At 51.2% G+C, this 20414-nt stretch overlaps 1 long non-coding RNA gene across 1 annotated transcript in view; it reads left to right on the top strand.

Moving 5' to 3' along the window:
- The window catches only part of LOC149354127 (uncharacterized), a 532700-nt gene that overhangs the window by 342454 nt on the left and 169832 nt on the right, over positions 1-20414 (top strand). The gene's annotated exons all lie outside the window — the stretch shown is intronic.

The following is a 20414-nucleotide window of genomic DNA, read 5'->3' as shown; positions in this document are numbered from 1 at the left end:
GTGGATTGTTCGATAATTCGCCAAACGAAAAAAAATTCTTATAGTGACAGCCTGCAGTTAATAAATTGGCCAGAGAACGCACGTGTTTCTGCGAGCCATTCATCCTTTCCTCCATGCTTCGAGCTTGTTCTAAACTTCTACGACCTAATGGGGGCAATTTAAGTCCTCCATTTTTACATTGCCAGCCGCATCGCCCGCTTCAAATGGGAGCCGTCGGTACGCCTCATTTCAGTTAGTTGCTGCGCTGCGGCGCACCGAGGTACACTAGGTAGCGCTGCTTGCGCATGGCACGTGGTAGCAATGACTCTGTCCTTCTCCTACACTACGTGCCAGCTTCTTGCTTTCTACCCGTAGAGTTTCTTACTATTACCTAGAGGGAAAGCTGGCGGCGCTGCATTTCAGCCACCATGGACGCTCAAAGCATCATGGGGCGGTGAACTACTTGTTGCGAGACAGTCGTAGTTTTTCGGGAATACGAAGTGGCACTACTGAGATGTTTCATTCCGAAAACGCTGTTCGTGTGCGCGCAGACTAAAGTCCCTAGATCAGCTTTGCTAAGTAGCGACAAGTCCCTCCTCTCCTACCGCCCTTTCCCCTGCGGCTCGCGTCGTCCGCCATGTTCTTCCTGACGCGCTCCGATGGCGCGGTTGTATGCACTGGATCGGCGGACCTTGCAGAGTCGCGGCTTTGCTGTAAGGAGCAGTGAAAAATGTAGTAAATGAGCTTGGTATGAGAAGAAGGGAAACGTGCCAGTAATGCGCTCCGAATGTGATTTGCGTTCAGTTTTGTCGGAGACAGCGAGTGCGGCAAAACTGCAGTTGTGGTGCGGCGGCCAGTTCGCGAGAGAACACGGACACGCGTGCAACTTTATATATAGCATATTATTGCAAAGACTACCAACGGCGGTTTGTGGCGGTTTGCGGGGCAGTTTTGCTGGCCGGTGAGAGAATATTGACGGGACAGCAGTGCATTTGTTTCTTTATGCTAAGCTTCCTCAGAATTATGGGCTCGAATTGATCTTCAGTAAAATGGAGCTTTAAAGAAGGGTAGTCGTATTAGGAATATATATGAAGATGAAAAATACAAAAACCTAGCTGTGCAGGTGAACACACTGAAGTGCCTTCATGAATTTCTAGGACAGACGGAAGCCGATGTCTGCGGGGTGCCGGTATGCACGAAATAATTACGGTGCTGCCTGGCGGATTACTTGTATGGTGGGAATAGAATGAAAGGAATATTATGGGCACTGGATGCTGAGACTGACCGTTGGTTTCGCACAGCAATAAAATTCCTTTGCGCCCGCGTCACAAACTTTTGGCACGTAGAGCACTTGTGCAGCAGACACTCCAATAAATCAGACATGCTATGCGCGAGTGTGAACACATGTAAATTCATCTAATTGGAGCGCGAGTTATGTACACACCGCCAATCTTTAATAGTACCGCGCGAGCGTCGACTGAACAACGCCTTATCATGGCGCGGAGCGCGAATCAAGCGAGAATAAGCGCATTTGTTTCAGATGCACTGGTTCTCGCTCGTTTTGCCGCTCAGCGCTGTCATCAGGCGCTGACAAGCCGGCTGGTCGACGGTCGCGCGGTACTGTTAAAGAATTGGCAGGGCGTACCGCAGAACACTTCGCAAGAGGTTACGGTTTCAGGGCGCATTACTGAGCGAAAAGGTTTTGGCTACTTGATCTCAACGGACAGGCTGCAGTAGGTGCCGGAGTGGGGCCGTAGGCTAAAATACGCGCGCATACTTGAACTGACATGCATGTTTACGAAATGACAAAGGCGGACAGCAGCGCGTAATCAAACAATCGTCAAGCATAGTGCGAGCTGGGAGCTTTAGCAATTCTGACTCGCCAGCCATAGTTTGCTACTAGAGCATCGAATCTCAACGATGGAAAACAGGAATTGAGCTTACATCGTATAACTTGCTAGAATTCGTCAGCTTGAAATTTTTTCTCCCAATCCTGTGGAGCCACGCTTTCTGTCGCACAATATCGTTCTTCGCCAGCGGCACTGAGAACAACGCCAGACCTTTTCCTGACTGGGTTGAGTACCCGAAGGTGCAACAGCCCGGAATTTCGGCTGCTCCTGCGGACACAAAAAAGGAGCCCGATAAACTAAAGTGACTTCCAGCAAACAGCGACAAATATAAAGTCACCTCCACTGAATGTCCGTGGCCAGCACAACTATACTGTCACGTTGTAGTGACGGCAGTCCAGCGGTCAGGAAGACAGCAACAAAACTTGCAAACGAAGCTCTTTATTTGTGCTGACTTGCGCCCGCAAAACAACTGAATCACTCGGCGGCGCCGTAAGCAACAGACGTGCTCGTCAGTAGCCGAACTACGAAATGCCGGCCGCTCGCGGCATCGCTCAATTTAAAGCCGGCAAGGATACTTCGAGACAACCAGGTCAGGATTATCTACAGTAATCTGGAAAAACGTAGATGCAGCTCTGCACGACTGCGATCAGTGGAGGTTAGTCCGGGCGCTTCTCGCGTCACGAAGAAACGTAGCGTGCAAGCGCCGTCAAACTATGCAGCCGGACGACTTAGGAAGAACATGGCGGAACGGAACTAGTTCCCAACCGGAAGTGGGCGCTGTCCAATAGTGTGCGTCGGCGGCGCCGCAAACGTTTTCGGTACTTAGCTTTTTTTAGAAAAGCTCATAAAGGGACTTTAGCGCAGACGACTTTCGCGCGAATGCAGAGTGTAAAAACCATAGTAGTGAAACCACAACGACACACAACGCCAATAAAAGGTTTCACTTTTCCAAAATGTTATTAAAAAACCTTTTGAAGTAATTAGCCAACTAAATTTTTTTTTGAAAACATATTTCTTTTTAAAAACGCGCCTGTTGAGCACGAAATATTTGTTTTTGTATTGTTCATCACTTGGCCAATAGGAAAGCTAGTCATCTCTTATTTTGGGCAAACTTTGCACTTAAATGCTTTTCTGCTCGTTTGTTGCAATCATTAGACAAGATATTGAATGTTAGGATGCTTCTAGTTATCAAACAGCTTTATTTTTCTATTATTTTTTGCCCAAAGTTGCAGTTCCGCAACATGTAGCTCACCGCCCCATGATGCTTTGAGCGCCCATGGTGGCTGAAGTGGTCTCGAGGGGTCGCCATGCAAACTCCCATAGACGGGCCGCCAGCTTTCCCTATAGGTAATAGTAAGAAACTGTTTCTACCCCTTCTTACGTAACTCTCGCTTCATCCGCGGCGCGGCGCTTTTTCCAACGGCAATCGGCTGGAGCGGTAGCTTTGCCGGCCGTTTGCAGAGGTGAGCGGAGGCGTTCCAGCGTGTCTCAGGACGCGTTCGCGTCTTGAGACACGCTGGTTAGAGCGTACGAGTTTTGAGTCGAACTCTTCACTTTGCAGTTAAACACGAACCACCTTTGCAGGCTGAGTGCTCGAAACTAGGTTGCCCCCGAAGGGGCGCAACGGGGTTTGCGGAGCCTCCTCCAAGCGCACACCCCTGAAGAAGCCGGGCGCCGGGCCGGGGGAGGCTTGTACCTATTTTTACCGGTGGGTGTCCGTCGGTGGGTTTCGAACCAACCACCTCCCGCAGCTGAAGCGGACGCCTAGGCCACTAGAATATTTCAGACCACTGTAGAATATTTCAAACTTTATCAAACAAGAACACAAAAGGGGCCACAGCGCTTCATCGCAACTAAAGATTTTTGTCCTCACAGGTTTAAATATGTACACAAAATCCAACAACACAGAACAATCACACTCGGCGACCAAACTTCTACTCAGATAGTCTCTCGCGTGTTTACAAGATACACATTTGTCAGTGGTGTTCTCAGACGACCGTCTCTTGTAAAGCACCGAGAGGCTGTCATGAAGCCTTCTGCCGCGGGCCGAAAGCAATGTAGATGCTCACGCCGATGTTCAAGTTGCTACCGTCCGCAAACATCTTGACGGTGTCCATTTCGAGGATGATTCCATTGCCGTTTTGCGTCAGGGCAATGCTATCGTGGACACTGCGGACCGTGGTGTCCAACGCTAGGCGCTGGTATCGGGTTCTGAGTTCGAAGCGGCAGACGAACTTCAGAGCCTCCCTCCGCGGGCCGACCAGCCGTACAGCGGCATACAAGCGATGCTCCATGGGCGGGAATCCGTGCTGGTAATTCCTAATTTGCACCACGAAGTGATGGCCGAAGCAAGATTGCAGGGCCACCCAACCGAAGGGCTTGGGACGGTTGAAACCACCCGTACACATCACAATGCGCTCTCCTTGAAACCTGGGGACAAATGTGTGTCTCTTCTCAATGTGAGAGATCAGTTTGTCAAGCGAACCCTGCCAGGCACAGGTGTCCGAACCCAGAATGCAAGGGCAGGGTCTGAAGTTGCAGAAGAGCTCATGGTCTGGCTTCTCCAAGGAAGTGAGCTTCTCCGAACAGCCGTACAATCCGTACTTGCAGGGAAAGGACAAGAACCGTGCCAACTTCTCCATGGCTCGGTTGCGGATTCTGCCCACTGGCTTCTCGCAGATGGAGCAACGACTCAGCCTGAGCAGGCAGTATGAGCACGTTATGTGGCCGTTCTCGCACTGGAAGATGGGCGGTAGCGCGTAGTCCCGGCACACTGGACACTCGAACAGGCTGACCTGGTAACTGGCAAAGCTCTGCGCTGACGGTGATGTCGTGTTCGGGACCGGATAAAAAGTAGATGGTCGCCCAGATGTTCCGCAACCGCCCTCCAGGGCGCTTTTCTCGCATTGCACCTTCTTCATTATGTGACGTGTCGAAGAGTTGTTTACGACGCCGCTTTTAGGATATAACACCAGGCCTAGGAGGGTACGGAGGTGGCGTACAACTTCTTTTGTGGCGTCCTTGTTGTTCTTCTGTGTTGCTTCACACTTTAGTGCCGCTGCCCACTGTGAACCAGAGGTGGTGGTTGTTCTCCTAACAAATGATGATGATGATGTCCTCGGGCTGAATGGCACATACCCACGGCGGGGGATTGGCCAGGGTGCATAGCGGATACAAACGCACTCATGTACAGGGAATGGAGTGTAATTAAATCTAAAATTTGGGACACAGAGCTAGAATTTGTACAATACAAAAAATACGGAGAAAGAAAAGTTGTGAATTCACATTCTAGGAGAGGAATCTACCAGATGAAATTCCCAATGGCGCACACCGTCAACTTCTTCATCACAATTTTTTTGTTCACTGTCGCACGTGATCATTCAGCGCCATAATCTTCTTCTTTCTCGTTCTGGCCAACCAAACGACAGAGTGGCTCAGTGGCTGAGGTTCAGCTCCCGAGATCGAAAATGTTGGATGACCAGCCGCTTTGGTCGTCTTCGATGTCGACGACCTGGAACGGAGGTGTATTCCTCGGCAGTCGTCAGACGGTCCTGAGTGCAACGGCTCCTACGAGTGTCTGCTGGACGATGAAAACGAAAGCAACCCACTGGCAACGAGCACAAAGTCATGTCTGTCAGCACTGCCGCTTGTACGGCGAAAACAAATTCCTTGGCAAGCATAAAGGAAGAACGGCAGCCTCGGCTTCGGGAGGTGGTGGGTTCGCCGCCGCCGGCCGGGTACCCACCGGTTTTCTCAAAATGGGTACATGCGATTCTCCGGCCTGGTGCTCTGCTTCCTAGGGCTGCAATGCTTGGGAAAGGAGCCTACGCCTTCAAATCCCGTCACTGTGGGCAAAGAGCCACAAGTTGGGCTTCTACCGCGCGAGGCGGATTTAGGGTTGCTTGAAGGGGGAACTTATCGCTCATTCGTCAAGACAACTGTTTGGTCTACAACCCTTTTCCCAAGCATCTCACCCTAGAAGAGCCGAGGACCAAACAAGGGGAAATCTTGTACCCATTAAAGAAACCGGTGGGTACCCGGCGGCACTGGGGATCGAACCCAGCACCTTGCGAATGCGAGGCGGATGCTCTACCACAAAGCCACCGCAAGGCGTTCGCTCCGCTTATCCCTGGAGGATCGCGGCTGGCATACTTGAGGCTAAAGAATGCAGCGCGGAAGGACAAGGACGAACGAAGAACTGGACTGGACTGGCGCTGTCCGCTTCTTCAGGTGCGTTCCAATACTCCCGAGTAGACGTCTATTTAGATGTCTTGCCGGACAGCCGCAATTTTGAGACGCGCTCCATTTTTTCACGAAGCCGTCCAAAAAGACTGCTTCGTCGAAGTCCACATCGATGCAGGCTAACTCCCTGTCTAAAAATGGCGGAGCAGTTGGTGCAGTCAGAGCTGAGTGAGCCGTGCTCTTGGCGGGCACTGGAGCCCGGAGACGCACCATCTTTCAAGTGTCAGTAATTCCGTCAAGTTGATTTTTATAGGAACTGGCGGCAAATAAAGCCATCTTTGTGGACCTACGATTATATTTGTGAATCGCGCGAGAGGAAATCGTGCGGATGAGGTCGTCTGCTTTGCAGGTGAGATAGTCTGCTGAAGCGGTAGCCATGAATGCACCATTATTGCAGAAAAAAAATAAAATAAGAACTAGGGAACTACTAGCAGCGCGTTAACTTGTTTTATTAAGAATTTTTAAGAATATAGGAGTGCAACTATTCGCAAATGTTAGTTCAGTTTATATGCCGCAAGGCGGCACGTGATGTAGACACGTTCCAATATACAAGCATGTAGACGGCTTCCTAGACGTCACACTAGACGTCTTGTCGGACGTCTAGAGAATTGGAACGCACCCTTCGTTTGTCCTTGTCTTTTCGCGCTGCATTCTTTAACCATGATCACTGACCAACAATCCCTAAAAGCCACTTTAATACTTGAGGCGCTGCTTGAGGGGTTCGCGCCACTAATTGCTGTTCCTTGCAAGACGAATAAAGCGTTGTAAGTTGTTACGTTTGTTGTTTCGTGGCTCCATGGTTAACGAAAATTGTTTTGCGCGGGTAAGTGACGCGGTCCGGGAAGCTGACGAGGCGTGCTCGCAGCAGCATTAAACTGGCACCGGTTAATTATGTGCAGTACGGCTGCTTGCTTCTTTCAGTTTTCTATGAGGTCCTGAAAGATTTTAAGCTCATTGATGTGGAGTTGATGAACATCGGGCACACACTGTAGAAAAAGAGGAGGACTTTTATGTGCTTTTATTTACATATACTGACACCTATTTACAAGAATAGCATATATACGATACTTTGCATGTGTCTGTGGCTATAAACACTGCAACTTTGTATTTATAGCCATTTAACTTTATAAAATTTGTGTCTATTTGCTTGCATACTCACACGTATATTTACTCATAAGAAATTCGCATTGTAGCGCCACTTTTGCACGCGCGAGGAGGACAAAGCATCTCGTGCGCTAGCTGAACGCAAGAAGAAACGAAAGAAAACATACCTAAAGCCCGTGCTGAGTCCCCACTTCGTACGCCCTCATATGTTTGACTGCCCCCTCCTGCGGCGGCGAGCGACAACAACGGTGACGCGGCGCCGAAGAAACGTTTCCTTCCGGTTCGGCCTTTACGGTGACTGCCGCTGAACGCGTGCTGAAGCGAACTTGATTTCAGTTTTGTCTTGACTCGTTTTCTTCACGCGGATGTTTTAGATCTGAGTCATTTTATTAGCGCCTGGCTGTGCACGGCGCAGCAGCTGATGCTCCTGCGCCATCCATTTGGGAATGGAGTTCACTTCTCACTTCTTAAAACAATCGCAGCTGCAGGTTGCCACTGACAGAAATATCGTTATCTAGTTCTCGTAAGGATGATAGCTTATCGTGCAAAAACTAGATCTATGACTTCAAGACTATGGCTACCTGGTAGTTTAAAAAAATGCTCTTCCGGAAAGATTTACCATGCCTTCTTTATTTCATTCTCCCATTTTCATCAGTGTCGACATGACTTAATCGGAAGCCAATATAGCATAACTTATTACTGACTACATTAGCCATCTGACTTCATATTTTTTCAAATCCGCCTGAAGTATGAAGTAGCCACCTTTTTGACCAATCCAGAGTTTTACAGCGCAATCCTGGATGGCGACGGGTTGGCGCCGAGTTTTCTGCTGAACAGAAGCCTTCTACTGAACAGAAGCTATCACTTTAAAAATGTTCGCAGCCGCTGCCATGTGCGGATAATAATACTCTAGCTCTGGCCAGCGTGCCTTCTTCCCACGGTCTACTTCTTTTCTCAGCTTTATCGACCAGAGAGCACTTGTGGTTTTGGGCAAGTCTGATCATTTTTTTTTGCCCATATCAAACTGCCTCCCTGCCTCCTGGTTCTCGCTAGTGCTCAAGTGTATATTGAACGGCACACATCTTGAACTTTGCACCGCAGCTCGTTCGCCTCATAGCAGCTTCATGTTGACCAAGAACACGACGCCTGCGAAGCACGTTTCAGTGCATGAGATAAATCCAACAATGCGAATGGAAGTGACACTTGTGAAACCGACACTGAAATAAAAAATTTGCGATAACATGGCCAAAGTGAACGTGGCAGCACTGCCATCATTGCATTTCGTTCAGTTGTGGGAAGATACTATGCGATTTTATCCTAAAGGTAACATTAAAAATATCAATTTTTTTTCTTTTACACAAATAATCTCTTATCATGCAGAGTTACTGGGCCTGGCGAAAGATGATGTGCGGTGGGGCATATTTTTTCGCTGCATTAAGTACCGTCACTGTATAAGATGCACTGAGGAAAAATGAAAAAATCACGACTTATACACTAGAAAATGTGGTAAGCTTCCAATGCTTATTCGAAACAGCGTCTTCTGCTGAATTCATGCTTTGAGATTAAAAATCGTTCCCAGCAAACGTAGTTTCTTCTTACTGAACTTGGTGAACACGAACAGTGAAAGAGTGCTGCAGAATATGTCAGGTAAGACTGCATTATGGTTACTACATGAAAGCAAGAAAAAGCCTGCATGTGAACATACAGGCTTGACGGGCTGTTGGGAAATGTTTTGCAACGTCTTAAGGCACAGCACAAAGGACAAGAATAGCAAAAAGTGAATGCACTTTTGAGCAGATAAAATGCTTGCTGCAAGAAAGTACCCGTACCAGTGTCTGATTTGTGTTAAGTATGAAACTGTATTTAATCACCCAATCTGCCAATTGCCATGGGGCATGACTGCTTTTTACAAAACTAAATGCCTTCTGTTCTCTTCCGTGAAGCTATATAGAGGCACATGCATGTGCACGGAATGTTTACCTGCATTAGAGCCACATCTGACGCTGTGTACATTACGATGCAGGTGCGACAATTACGGCATGAAAAGACCAAATGCATAATTTCTGCTCAATAAGTGACACTGAAAGTTCTAGACAATTTCCTCTGCTCCCACACTGTCTCCTTACCAATAACTGAACAGCCCTTCCAGGTGTTTGCTTCGTCTACAGATCTGCTTCCTAATCTTAGCAGGCAAGTAACTCCACACGGTTCAGTGTGACAGCGCTGATAATTTTGATTTGAATACGTATTCTGCTGCTTGTGTACTCAGCTAAGCACGTGTCATAAGACCCTGGATGCCTTTCAAGGCATGGAGAGCAGCCTGAGCAGAGAGATAAATTTTTGATCGACGTTGACAAGTCAAACTTTTGCTCAGGTCAGGCATATTGTCGTTGCTCTAATCTAGGAAGCATCCTCTCTGGTTATCATGGCTGTTTTGTATCTTCTTGTGCGAACGTCAAGTACGCCGAGCATGCCGGCTGGCCGGCCAGCCTGGATCCCGTTTGCCGGCGTTATAAAAACGAGCTAAAGTGTGTTCTCTACGTAAAGAATAAACCCTGGGATGAGAAATGTGAAAAACGTGTCATTTTTGAGGATTGCTGACCAGTACTGAGCTGTTTGCAGAGGTAACGACTGTGATACGAGCAAACTTCTTGCCACAACCGCCTCGCAGCTACCGCTCGCCCGACGTTGAAGTCCGGCTCGCCTTGCGGCCGCTTGCTTCGCTGCTGAAGGCGTCGCGGTAATTTACTATACTATTATTTTATTGTGAGATGATGCTGTTGACAGTAAGGCGATGTGTAGAGTAGGCCTTTTATTATAGCTCAGGCGACTTCCGAAGCGCCGGCCGCTGCGGCTCCGATGCGAAAGAGGATATAGGCCTAGCGACGACTACGGCAGCCAGGCAGCAGCAGAGCTCGTCGCCCGGAGCGCCCGCGAGCCGTGCCGTTGCCGAAAGCTCGAAATATAAGCAGGCATGCTTTGTCGCTGCTCGAACAGAAGGCGATCTTGTGTTTTCTTGTGATATTTGTACACCATCCCAAGCAGCGCTCAGGCTCTGCTGCACGGCGGCGAAGTGTGACACCGGTTGTGGGCGGCAGCGATGCTCACCGCTCCGTGTGTCCCTACTTGCAGTGGGGCGGCAGTTCGCAAGCGACGATCGGTGCTGCGCGTCGGCCAAGTAGTGATATGGCGTGATGAATGTTGCTGCGCGTGCATTATTTGTCTACATAATGACTGCACTTCGCGTTCTGAGCTCGGTACTAGCTTTTGATCGGCGAGTGTTTGCGCTCGGCCACCGATCTGCCAAGAACGACGGGTCTCGTCGGCATCTTTGGTCGGCGACGTTGTCACACTAGGACTACGCTTGAACGTTGGGGGCGTCGTCGTCGTCGTCGGTGTAGTGTGACTGGCTAGACGGGGAACGACCAGGTTGGCCGACGCGACCGCCGATCGTCACCGTCGCCGTCGCGTCGGCATCGGGGTCTCGTCGGCCTAGTGTGAACGCGCCTTTAACAAAAAGAACACAACCAGGCGATGTGCCCACAGCATGGATAACGACGGCAAAATACCTAGACGTGAAGCGTAGCACCATGCTCCCGGTCTCTTCTTCACCGTCAACTTTAGTCTCCTGAACAGCCAGTACATCAATGTCTTGCTCCGTTATAAGTTGGTGCAGCTGGCTTTGCTTTCTTTTACCTGCCAGACCTCTGACGTTTAGAGTGGCGACTTTGAACGGAGAGGCAGAAGTCATTTTTACACAGGAAGAAGAGACCGAAAGCACGGTGCTTACCTCCAGCGTCTAGCATGTCGTCAGACGTTTCCGTCGCCGCAGGTGTCATCCGGCGCGAGCGCTTGCCCCTGGTCAGGAGGCTCCTTGTCGCCGCCACGCTTGTCGGACGGAACCTTTGGACGCGTCCGCAGACTGGTCCGTCGTGCTTGGGACGCTTTTGCCGGTGGTTCTTCGACGCTCGGCTTTGCTGCTGACTTGTCCCCGTCGGGCTTGGTCCCGGCGTGCGGACGCTTCGCCGAGGTAGTGACGCCGGTAGTCATGCGGGCGTTGGCGTTCTCGCCCTGGTCCTCGCTGGCCGCCTTTGATTCCATGGGCACTGGCCAGCTGGCTCCATCTTTTGGCGCCTCCAGACGCGTCAAAGATGGGTCACTAGTTGGCGACTCGCTCTCCTGTGTGACCGTCGTGTCAGCACTGCTCCTCGCAACAGCGGGCTCAACCACCAACCCCTCCGGTTTGCCCGCGTCGTCAGCACCGCTCGCTGCTTCCTCCGCTTCGACGACGTCATGAATTCTGCGGAGTCGCTGGCCGCTACGCACCTGGTAGCCGACGCGTAGGTGCGAACGCAGTCAGCCTCCGAGTGTCCATAGCGTCGGCACTTGGAGCACTTGGGCCCATTGCAATATTGGCGAATGTGCACCCTGCCGTCGCAACGCAGACCGGCCGCGTGGGTACCACCACGAGAGCCAACTCACCAGCGACTCGAGCCTGGTGGGGCAGGTTGTCCACTTTCATGCCTGGCTTCATATTTAGGAGCACGGTCCTTGTGGTGGACCCGTTCTCCTTCATACCGAAGACGAGCCAACGCTCCCGGGTGACCTCGGTAACATTGCCGAACACCGCGAATCCCGTACGGATGTCCTCGTCGGCGACGCCACGTAGCATCCAGTGCACGCACAACTTTACTTGGTGCTCTTCCGGGTCGAAGACGATGCAGCGGGGTCCCTTCACTTCGAGCTCCTTCAAGGCGGCCAGTTTCTTTGCGGCATCAGCGCTTGAACGTAACCCCAAATTCGTGGTTTATCTGGTGCACCCCAACGCCACAACATCGGGGACGCACCAACGTTGGCGAAGGCGTCTCTGAAATCCTGGAACCTGTAGGGCCTCACTCGCACGTCACCGTGCAGAAACACTGTGTTTAAAACGACACGGCCAGTGGGCAAGTTACGCAGAACGATCTCGTATTCCTTATCTTCGATGCTGGTAAACCTGTTTCCGCGGCCGGCAACGGCCGCTATCGCCGCTCCGTGGGAGCCCATGATCCTGCAACCGTCCACTATCGCGTCAGGAAGTAGAATGACTCCGCTATGCCAACTCAATCAATCTGAATGAACAAAGGCGGGTCTACTGAATACGGTGTCTTCGTTCATTCCCATCTTTCTCCCTTTCCTTATGGCGAGGTTCAGGTGTCCACCTAGACATGCGAGACAGATACATTTCCTTTCCTCAAAAACCAATTTACTGTAAAGGCTGTTTTTGTGTCGCAATATTTCACTTGCGAAACCGACTGGCGACGGCAATACTTGCAGTTCACTTTTTTTTTAACTTTTATTTCTTATAAAGGCTCCGCTTTCAGCGCGATTATCCACTTTGGCTTTAAAACACAGTCATCTATCGATATAGACCGGCCTCAGTTTCTTTTCGGTGTCCCGATACGGCAGTTTAGCTCACAGTCCAGCGTTGTGGCAGGACAGTGAAATATTTACGGAGAGGGCACGGTATTATTAGCCCAATGCATATCTTTAACTTCTTCCGGCGAAAGAGGAGTGAGGAAAGGGGAATTGATGTCATTTTAATTTGCCCTCTCGTAAGGGGGTGAGCGGGTGCTTTGTCAACTGACTTTACTGTTTCAATGTTCTTTCGTTCATTTCCGCGATTCGGAAACTTATTTTTTAAATACGGTGATTTCAGCTCTTTGACTTTTCGGTCATTCAACGTGGGCACGTGCTAGAACCGGAGGGCCAGCAGAAGACAAGGAAAAGGAGGCAGCCGCGCTCCAATCCCCCGCCGTGGGTATGTGCCATTCAGCCCGAGGACATCATCATCATCATCATCCTGCGCCACGGGCACTCGCGCCCTTGGTTCGGCCCGGGCGCCAACGGTCGGCCTCGGCGGACTTTGCCGCTCGAGGCCGGTTCCCCAGCGTCTTGCCCCGCTGGGTGAAGGCCAAGTCGTGCTATCTGTACCTCGCGAGGCTGATTCCGGCGCCTGCGGTTTGCCTGTGCCTTCGACGGCAACCGCCGAAATCATCGCACCAGGAGCCACCCCCAGCTTTCCGCGGAGGCTGACCCAAGCGACCATGGAGAGCGAAGGTCCAGGAGTTCAAGGAAAGCTCCAAAGCGAAAGTCGACCCCCAACAAAAGCGACCTCGAGGAGCCGAAGGCTAAACGAAATACGAAGAAAGAAAACCCCGGCGAGCCGAAGCCTAGACGAACCCGGCAGAAGTCAATGGTGCCCGCGGACACTGTAGACTCGTCGCCCAAGAAGCCAAGCACCAACCGCCGGACGGCTGAACTCCCTACACCGAAGGAACTCGTGGCGCCCAAAGATGACGTAGCGAAAGTTGGTGCTGGCTACTCAGGCAAGTCAGCATTGCAGGAGATGAATACCGCCGCCAAGAGCCGCTCTGCAAAAAATGGCTGAGGCCTAGCTAAGGTTAAGCCTAGTCAGATGCGAAGCATATTGATGGCTAGGCTTGGTAATACATGGCTTTCCTTGGTTGAATACTTGGTCATTTTAATACAACCACTAGAAGCCTTCGTCGTGGGGGAAGACAACGGCATGGCTACAGCGGAACGCCGACTAACCCCGAGACGCGCGTTGGGTGAGCGCCTGGATTGCCACGGAAGCCGCGTCCGCCTGCCCGGTGGAGGGAGCGTTTCACCTACACCGAGTGTGAACGCGCGTTCGAAATGCGCGGGAATGCCGCTCGAGGACATTCCGGCGTCTGTGCGATGGCATCGTTCTCCCTCTCCCAGCGCATGACGGCGATCTGTCGTGACGTCATCATGTCACGTGGTGTGGCATCATCGTGTCGCGTAATTTGGAGGCGCACAACCACAGCGACGGCGCGAGGTGGGCCCTCGTTTCTCCACTGTCGTGACGTCATGGTGTCACGTTGTGTGACATCATCGTGTCGCGTAATTTGGAGGCGTACAACCACAGCGACGGCGCGAGGTGGGCCCCCGTCATCATCATCATCAAAACGTTTATTTCCACCGAAATGAGACTCCTTTTTGGACCCCCCGGCACGCAGGCCTAAGGGAGCCCTACTTAGGAGCCTCGCAAACTAAGGTCTGGTGAAGACACATTGTCTCTTCACGGCCTCAGCCGCCAGGCGGATGGCTTGTTGCTGCTTACGGGGTCCTCGCTCCGCAGCAAGGTCTCCCAGGCTTCTCTATCTTCTATCTTTTGCTCGGCGCCCGGGCTTCCAGCACATTCCCATATGACATGGTCGAGAGTGCCCCTCTCCCCGCACGTTATACAATATTGGTCTTTCTCCTCTTTGGAGATTGTTATGTATACCCAGAAGGGGCTTATATGATTCCCCCTTGCAATCTTCTCCACGCAATTGCCTCCTCTTTTGCGAGGGAACGGTCGGGCGGCGGATAGACCCTCCTGCTCAGCTTATAATGTTCCGTGATCTCGTGGTATGAAATTAGGCTATCTTTCATGTCTATGCGGGAGGGCTGCTCTGCGGCCGCCCGGTGATAGAGAGCTCGGGCAAGCTCGTGTGCAGCCTCATTTCCTGCAATAGACTCATGCGCTGGGATCCATATTATCTCTGTGTTACGTTCTATCGGCCTCGCCTCGAGGACATGTTTGGCCTCTTCCGAGATTCTTCCTTTCGCGAAGTTTCTTACTGCAGTTTTGCTGTCCCCCTTCTTATTCAACCTAGCGATGAGAGGTCTCCCGGCCATGCTGAACAAGATCCCTGATCTAAAATTCAGCATGTACGCGGACGACATAAACATGTGGATGAATAACGGCAGCGACGCGGAAATTGAGTGGAGTCTTCAAAGGGCAGCAGACGTAGTGGTGAAGTACGCGGCCGAAAGAGGCCTGGCGTGCTCACCGCAGAAGTCTGGGCTCTTCGTGTACAATAGCGACAGCAGGAACAAGAGAGACGTAGAAATTAAAGTGGTGGTGGGAGGCCTGGAGGTGCCCAGGGTCGAGGAAATGAGGATCCTAGGCATGTTTATCAACAAGAAAGGTGGGCCCCCGTTTCTCCACTGTCGTGACGTCATCGTGTCACGTGGTGTGACGTCATGTATCACGTGATTTGGAGGCGCACAACTACAGCGACGGCGCGAGGTGGGCCCCCGTTTCTCCGCTGACGTGACGTCATCGTGTCACGTGGTGTGACGTCATGTATCACGTGATTTGGAGGCGCATAACCACGGTGAAGGGCTGAAGTGGTAGCTAAAGTAGTATGCTTCGCATTAAAAGGTGGCCGATGACCCCAGCATGTCTCCTGGCCAGATATCGGCCACCACCGACGGTGGTGCACGCACACCTAGGAGCCACCGTCAGTCGAAGCACAAATCTCGGAGTACCGGAGGTGAGACCCGTCACCGGAGCAGGCATCAGCGGTCGCAAAGTAGACGGGGTGCTCGGCGCAACACCCGATCCCGTCGCCGGACTCGGGGCAGGCCCCCTAGTCACACCGCCTCAGGCAAGGCAGCAGCCAAGAAGCGTGGCCGCTCCCGCTCAAGGTCTTGAAAGCACAGCGCCGGCCGGAAGCCCCGAGGGAGGCGTCATCACCGTTCAACGGGCGTGTCTTCGGACAGCGATGCTGAGAAGAAAAGCCACAAGAAAGCCCGGCGTTCATGGTCTCGCCATGGTAGCCGGAGGAAGCGTGGGGCCACCAAGGAGTAGCGGAAGATAAACTCATCGGGAATTGTGATTTGAGCTGCAGGTTTGAAGAAAAATCTCGCAACCACAAGTTCTCTCGAAAACCAAGGAAGGACCCCGGAACAAGAATGGACGCCTTGAGCTAAAAAATGTATTTGAAATGCCGCGAAATCAATCTCGGCCAGGAAGGCTGCCAGCGAAGAACACGCACCGGTACCTCAGGTACCCTGCGCGCAGACGTGCGACAAAAACAGTGATGTAGCACTCCGGAAACCATCTGCCGCGACGAAATCGTAAGCCCCGTGGGAGCTTGCCGCTGTGCTGGCGAAAGAAGACTAATATTTGATCTTGATGATCCTTTAATGCTAATAAATTACATTAGGCGGCTCTTAAACTCTGTTCCTTTCTTCATATTTACGTGCTTTAAAGGGACACTGAGGAGAAATTGAAGTTGGCTTGTATCGACAGAATACCAGCTCCTGATTACAAAAACGCCACTCATACTGACAACAAAGCTGTTGTAACGTAGAAAAGAGCAAGAACCAAAATACAGGTATCGCCGCCACAGGCCAAACTCGCAAGTACAAGCGGGATGAGATCACAGGCCAAAACAGTGTTGCTAGAACGAATGGTTCTAGCAACACCAGGAACCGAGAAACCATGCATCACTGAGGCGCAGCAAATGCATGCGCAAATCTCCTTGACGTCGCCAGATGGCGCCACGTGCCCGGCTGCTATGCGCGCTCCTGAAGCATCGGGACAAATCAGCGCCTGTTTTCCGGCGGTAGGCGGGCTCCCGGTATTCCGCTAGCGGTAACAAGGTACACGGTATGCTAAAGGTGTCTATTTGCGAGAACTTCGTTGACGACTTCGAGAACGAGATCCATCGTAACGCTGGCAAAACGCCAGTGCAAAAGTAATCGAAGCGACTGTAGCGACGGCCGCAATAGCCGACAGATGCCTTCAACGTGCGGCCGGCGGTAGCTTTCTTTTCGGCTGCTGCTAGGCCGCACTGCTGGCAGCCAGAAATCACGGAGTCTGCGTTACGTCATGTGCACGTCATGTTTCACGTCTCTTAGTCCCTTGTCGTCATAGACGAATCCCAAGTTTGAATCAGAGCGGCGGGAAAAACTTTTTCAACTTCGAATCCAAATGCATCTTTCGCTGCCGGCCAAGTGGCAACAAAGCCATGACATGCCGAACTATCGGATTTTACTATAAAAAAAATATTAATAGTGCTCTCCTCAGTGTCCCTTTAATTGTTGGCATCAGAATTTTAAAAACTGTGTTGGCCATATAAGTGCGAAAACAGCGCTTTCCCTCGTATTTCTCGAAATTTTCATCAGCCATTTCCGTCTCATCATTTTGATACTTCTGTAGAATTAACGCTGTCTCGGGGACGATTTTTCGGCACTTTTTATGCGGGACTGCTGTGGGGGTTAATGGAGTAAGTAAATGAACTGGAAACTCTCAGCGCGATCAAGAACAAGAAAAATGAGCTTCCGTAGTAACAGGTTTATGTAGGACTGTCATTAAAGCCGTACACTTATTTACTAAGCTTAGCTTCTACTTCCCGTCTTGATAACTTCGGACGTTCCCAACATTCCCAACAGACCAGGCAGAGCAGTTGCTCCATTTACCTTTGGCATACGTTTCCTTTGCGAATTGTGTTCGTCCATTTGGGGCGAAAGCAAATTTCCGACGCGTATTTGCACTCGGCAACAGAGGACATGCAAAATCTCGCGCGCTCTACGCACGAAATACGCTCCAAGCGCGCCACAATGGCGGTACTTACCTGCAAATAACAATTCAGTAGACACAAGGCACCTATATGAAATTACAGTCGGTATGCTACGCTGCATACAATTCGAAATGATCGAAACGCGGCGATTTCCCCGTAGTTTACAGCAGTTTAGAGCAGTCGAGAGCTACTCTGCATACCGCCATCTTCCCACGGACTACGTTGCCAGGTTCCAACTCCGTTCTTTGTCCAGATTTAGAAAGTGCCTAAACAGCTGGCAACACACACAAACCGTTGGATCATGGCGGCGTTCAAGCGTTGCCCACTGGTACGCATGAGCTCAATGGGCAGCTTTCCCTCGAGTGTGTTATATTAACTGTGTGCCTCTGGCAGACTTCGCCCTCTAGTACAAGCGCCAACCGCAGCGGCGCGGGGGCGCTTTAGTGACCATTAGAGTACATTACAGTGCGCATCGAGGCACCCTAATGACCATTCGCTTGCGGAGCAGCGGACGCGGCTAAGCGGTTTGCACGGATTTGGTTGCCGTTTTAGGTTATGTTTGTCGGTGTTTTGCGCTGCCAGAGTGGATCACATGGTGTGGGCATTAAGCGCTAACCGTACGAGGCGATAATTCGCGGCGAGACGCCGCGCGATGGCATCGCGCAAGGAGCCGAGGGCCGCCGAACCACTGTCGCTCGTCGCGTCGCCCAGTTTCTGCGTTTGCAGAAAATTTCGCCCATCGCCCGGAAATGGCGTGCGAGAATAGCCAATGACGGTAGGTCTTGCGGGTGCGCAACTTGCGATTCGTTTTGCGCGCGAAAGTCGTCGTTTTTTTTTTAAAGTGGAGCAGCAGCCGACGTACCTCTCACCATGGCAGGTTCTGAACATTGCGAGTTTCTGTCGGCGTTCCATGGCGGACAACTACGCTGGGCAGGCCGGCAGCAGACGGAAAAAGCGCGCGCTCATGGATGATGGAAAAAATGGGTGCGCTTTTCTATGTCGCGTGAGTTTGCGTACTATACAAAACTAAAATTATTGCCCACATATATTTTTGTCACTGTTTTTATTGTGTTTTATGTTGTATGGAGCCCTAGGAGCGTTGTTCTACGCATTAATGAACGCAGAATGCGTGAACCCTGAATTGGCAGCAATCGAGCAACAGTGAAAACGCGGCCCTCCGACGCTGAGTCCCGTCACTTCCTGCGGTTTGTGCCAGCGACAGCGGTGGGCGACGGCGTCGTCATCGCGCGACGCATCGCGAAGGAATATCGCCTGATGCGGCTACCGCTGTAGGTTCTCGGCTTCCACATTGTGGTAGGCACACTGCACGAACAAAGTTTGCTAGAACTAGCTTTCTGTGTCGCGGTTTGGGACCAGTCGAAGTGATCGTTGTGCAAACGCACGCGGTGGCGCGACGTATGTATAGACCTTTTTGAGGTACGCGCGGTCATCTTTCGACAGCAGCGCCGTCTTGCGTCTGGCCGATTTCTCCGCCATGTTGGCTTGGGTGGCTGCCGCTGCAATACAGGCAGCGAGTACTCGCCGCGCTATTCAGCCTTATCCGAGTGTTGATTTTTGCACGATTTTGACCTGCAAAATGTTGCACTGTATGCACTGAGCAACAGTGAACAAAATGGCCCGTGGTTCGGCGAGCGGCGACGCGGATGTTTCCCTACAAGTTGTGCAGAAAATCGACATTAGAGGTGCGCTTCTACGCAAGTGTGCGCAATTCATTTAACGGATTTCTGGTATCTATAAAGGAGACATTTATCAATGCGAGCGCGAAACTTGCTGAGCGCTTCTATGTTGTAATTATAATTATAAAAGAAAAACCGCTCCTTTCCGAGCTAACAGCAGTGTTGCTGTCAAGCGCTCAAGCGGTCTGCTCTGCGTTGCGCCGGTGACACGAAAGGTTGAAACTGCGTTCGACCGCGTCTTTCACCACATTTTCCCTCTGTACTGTCCTAAAAAACAGTACTTTCTGTAGTGCTACATGGAGAAGGCACCGCTGGAGCACATAAGCGCACAAAATTCTGTTGCGGCTTTTGGCTTTGCATAAATTTCTTGATTACTTCGTACTAACGGTAAAATAACTGGTGAAGCGTGCAAATGTAGGGTGGTCCACTCTTAGCGTGAGCATGCGAGTGTGTGGCAGCGCTCTTCGGAGCGCCAGAGCATCCGTCGGCGCCGCGCGTCGAAGCAAAGTGTCGCAGGAACAGAGGAAACTGGATGTGGAGCTTCGCGTCGTCTGACATTCCGCTAAACTCGGAAAAAGATGTAGTAGAGAGGCATCTGGCCTTCGCACGCGATGTAATTCATACACTCGAAACTAGTGCACCTGTTGTGACAGTTCCTGAGGGGCGTATCTGCTTGGTCCGTCTCGGGTGCAGCCGCTGATTAATGCCGAAAGAGCGAGAAAGCGCGTGCGTGTGGTCGGGTGGACACTGCGTGCCTGCTGATTGCACATACCCAATAGGCCCATTTTTTTTAAACAATCGCACTTTGCATTATGGCATTAGTTGAAAATAGTATTTGGTCGAATCATGACGTGTCACGATGCAAGGTGGACACGTCAAAGCTGCGGCCTTCAGTTTTTTAAGTCTTGCTGGTTTATCGGATATTTACTGCAAGCAAACAGCTGTGGCATTTGCGCAATGCATCATGGCTTTCAAGTACTGTCAAATAGCTATGTTTACAGTGCCGTTGTCGTTAATAATCTGTCGCCAGTGTCGGCAGTTATAACAGAAATGTTTCACGCAACCCGCAGTGCTGCTGCACCATTTCCCCGAATTATTACTTATGTTTTGATTTTGCAAGGGCCACAGACGACACATATCTTAGCGACATCAGCAGTAGG

This window comes from Amblyomma mixtum, chromosome 3 (assembly GCF_055824585.1).
Source record: "Amblyomma mixtum isolate Tamu chromosome 3, ASM5582458v1, whole genome shotgun sequence".
Lineage (NCBI taxonomy): Eukaryota > Metazoa > Arthropoda > Arachnida > Ixodida > Ixodidae > Amblyomma > Amblyomma mixtum.
The sequence above is the reverse complement of the archived record's forward strand: the minus strand, read 5'-3'. Positions and strand labels throughout refer to the sequence as shown.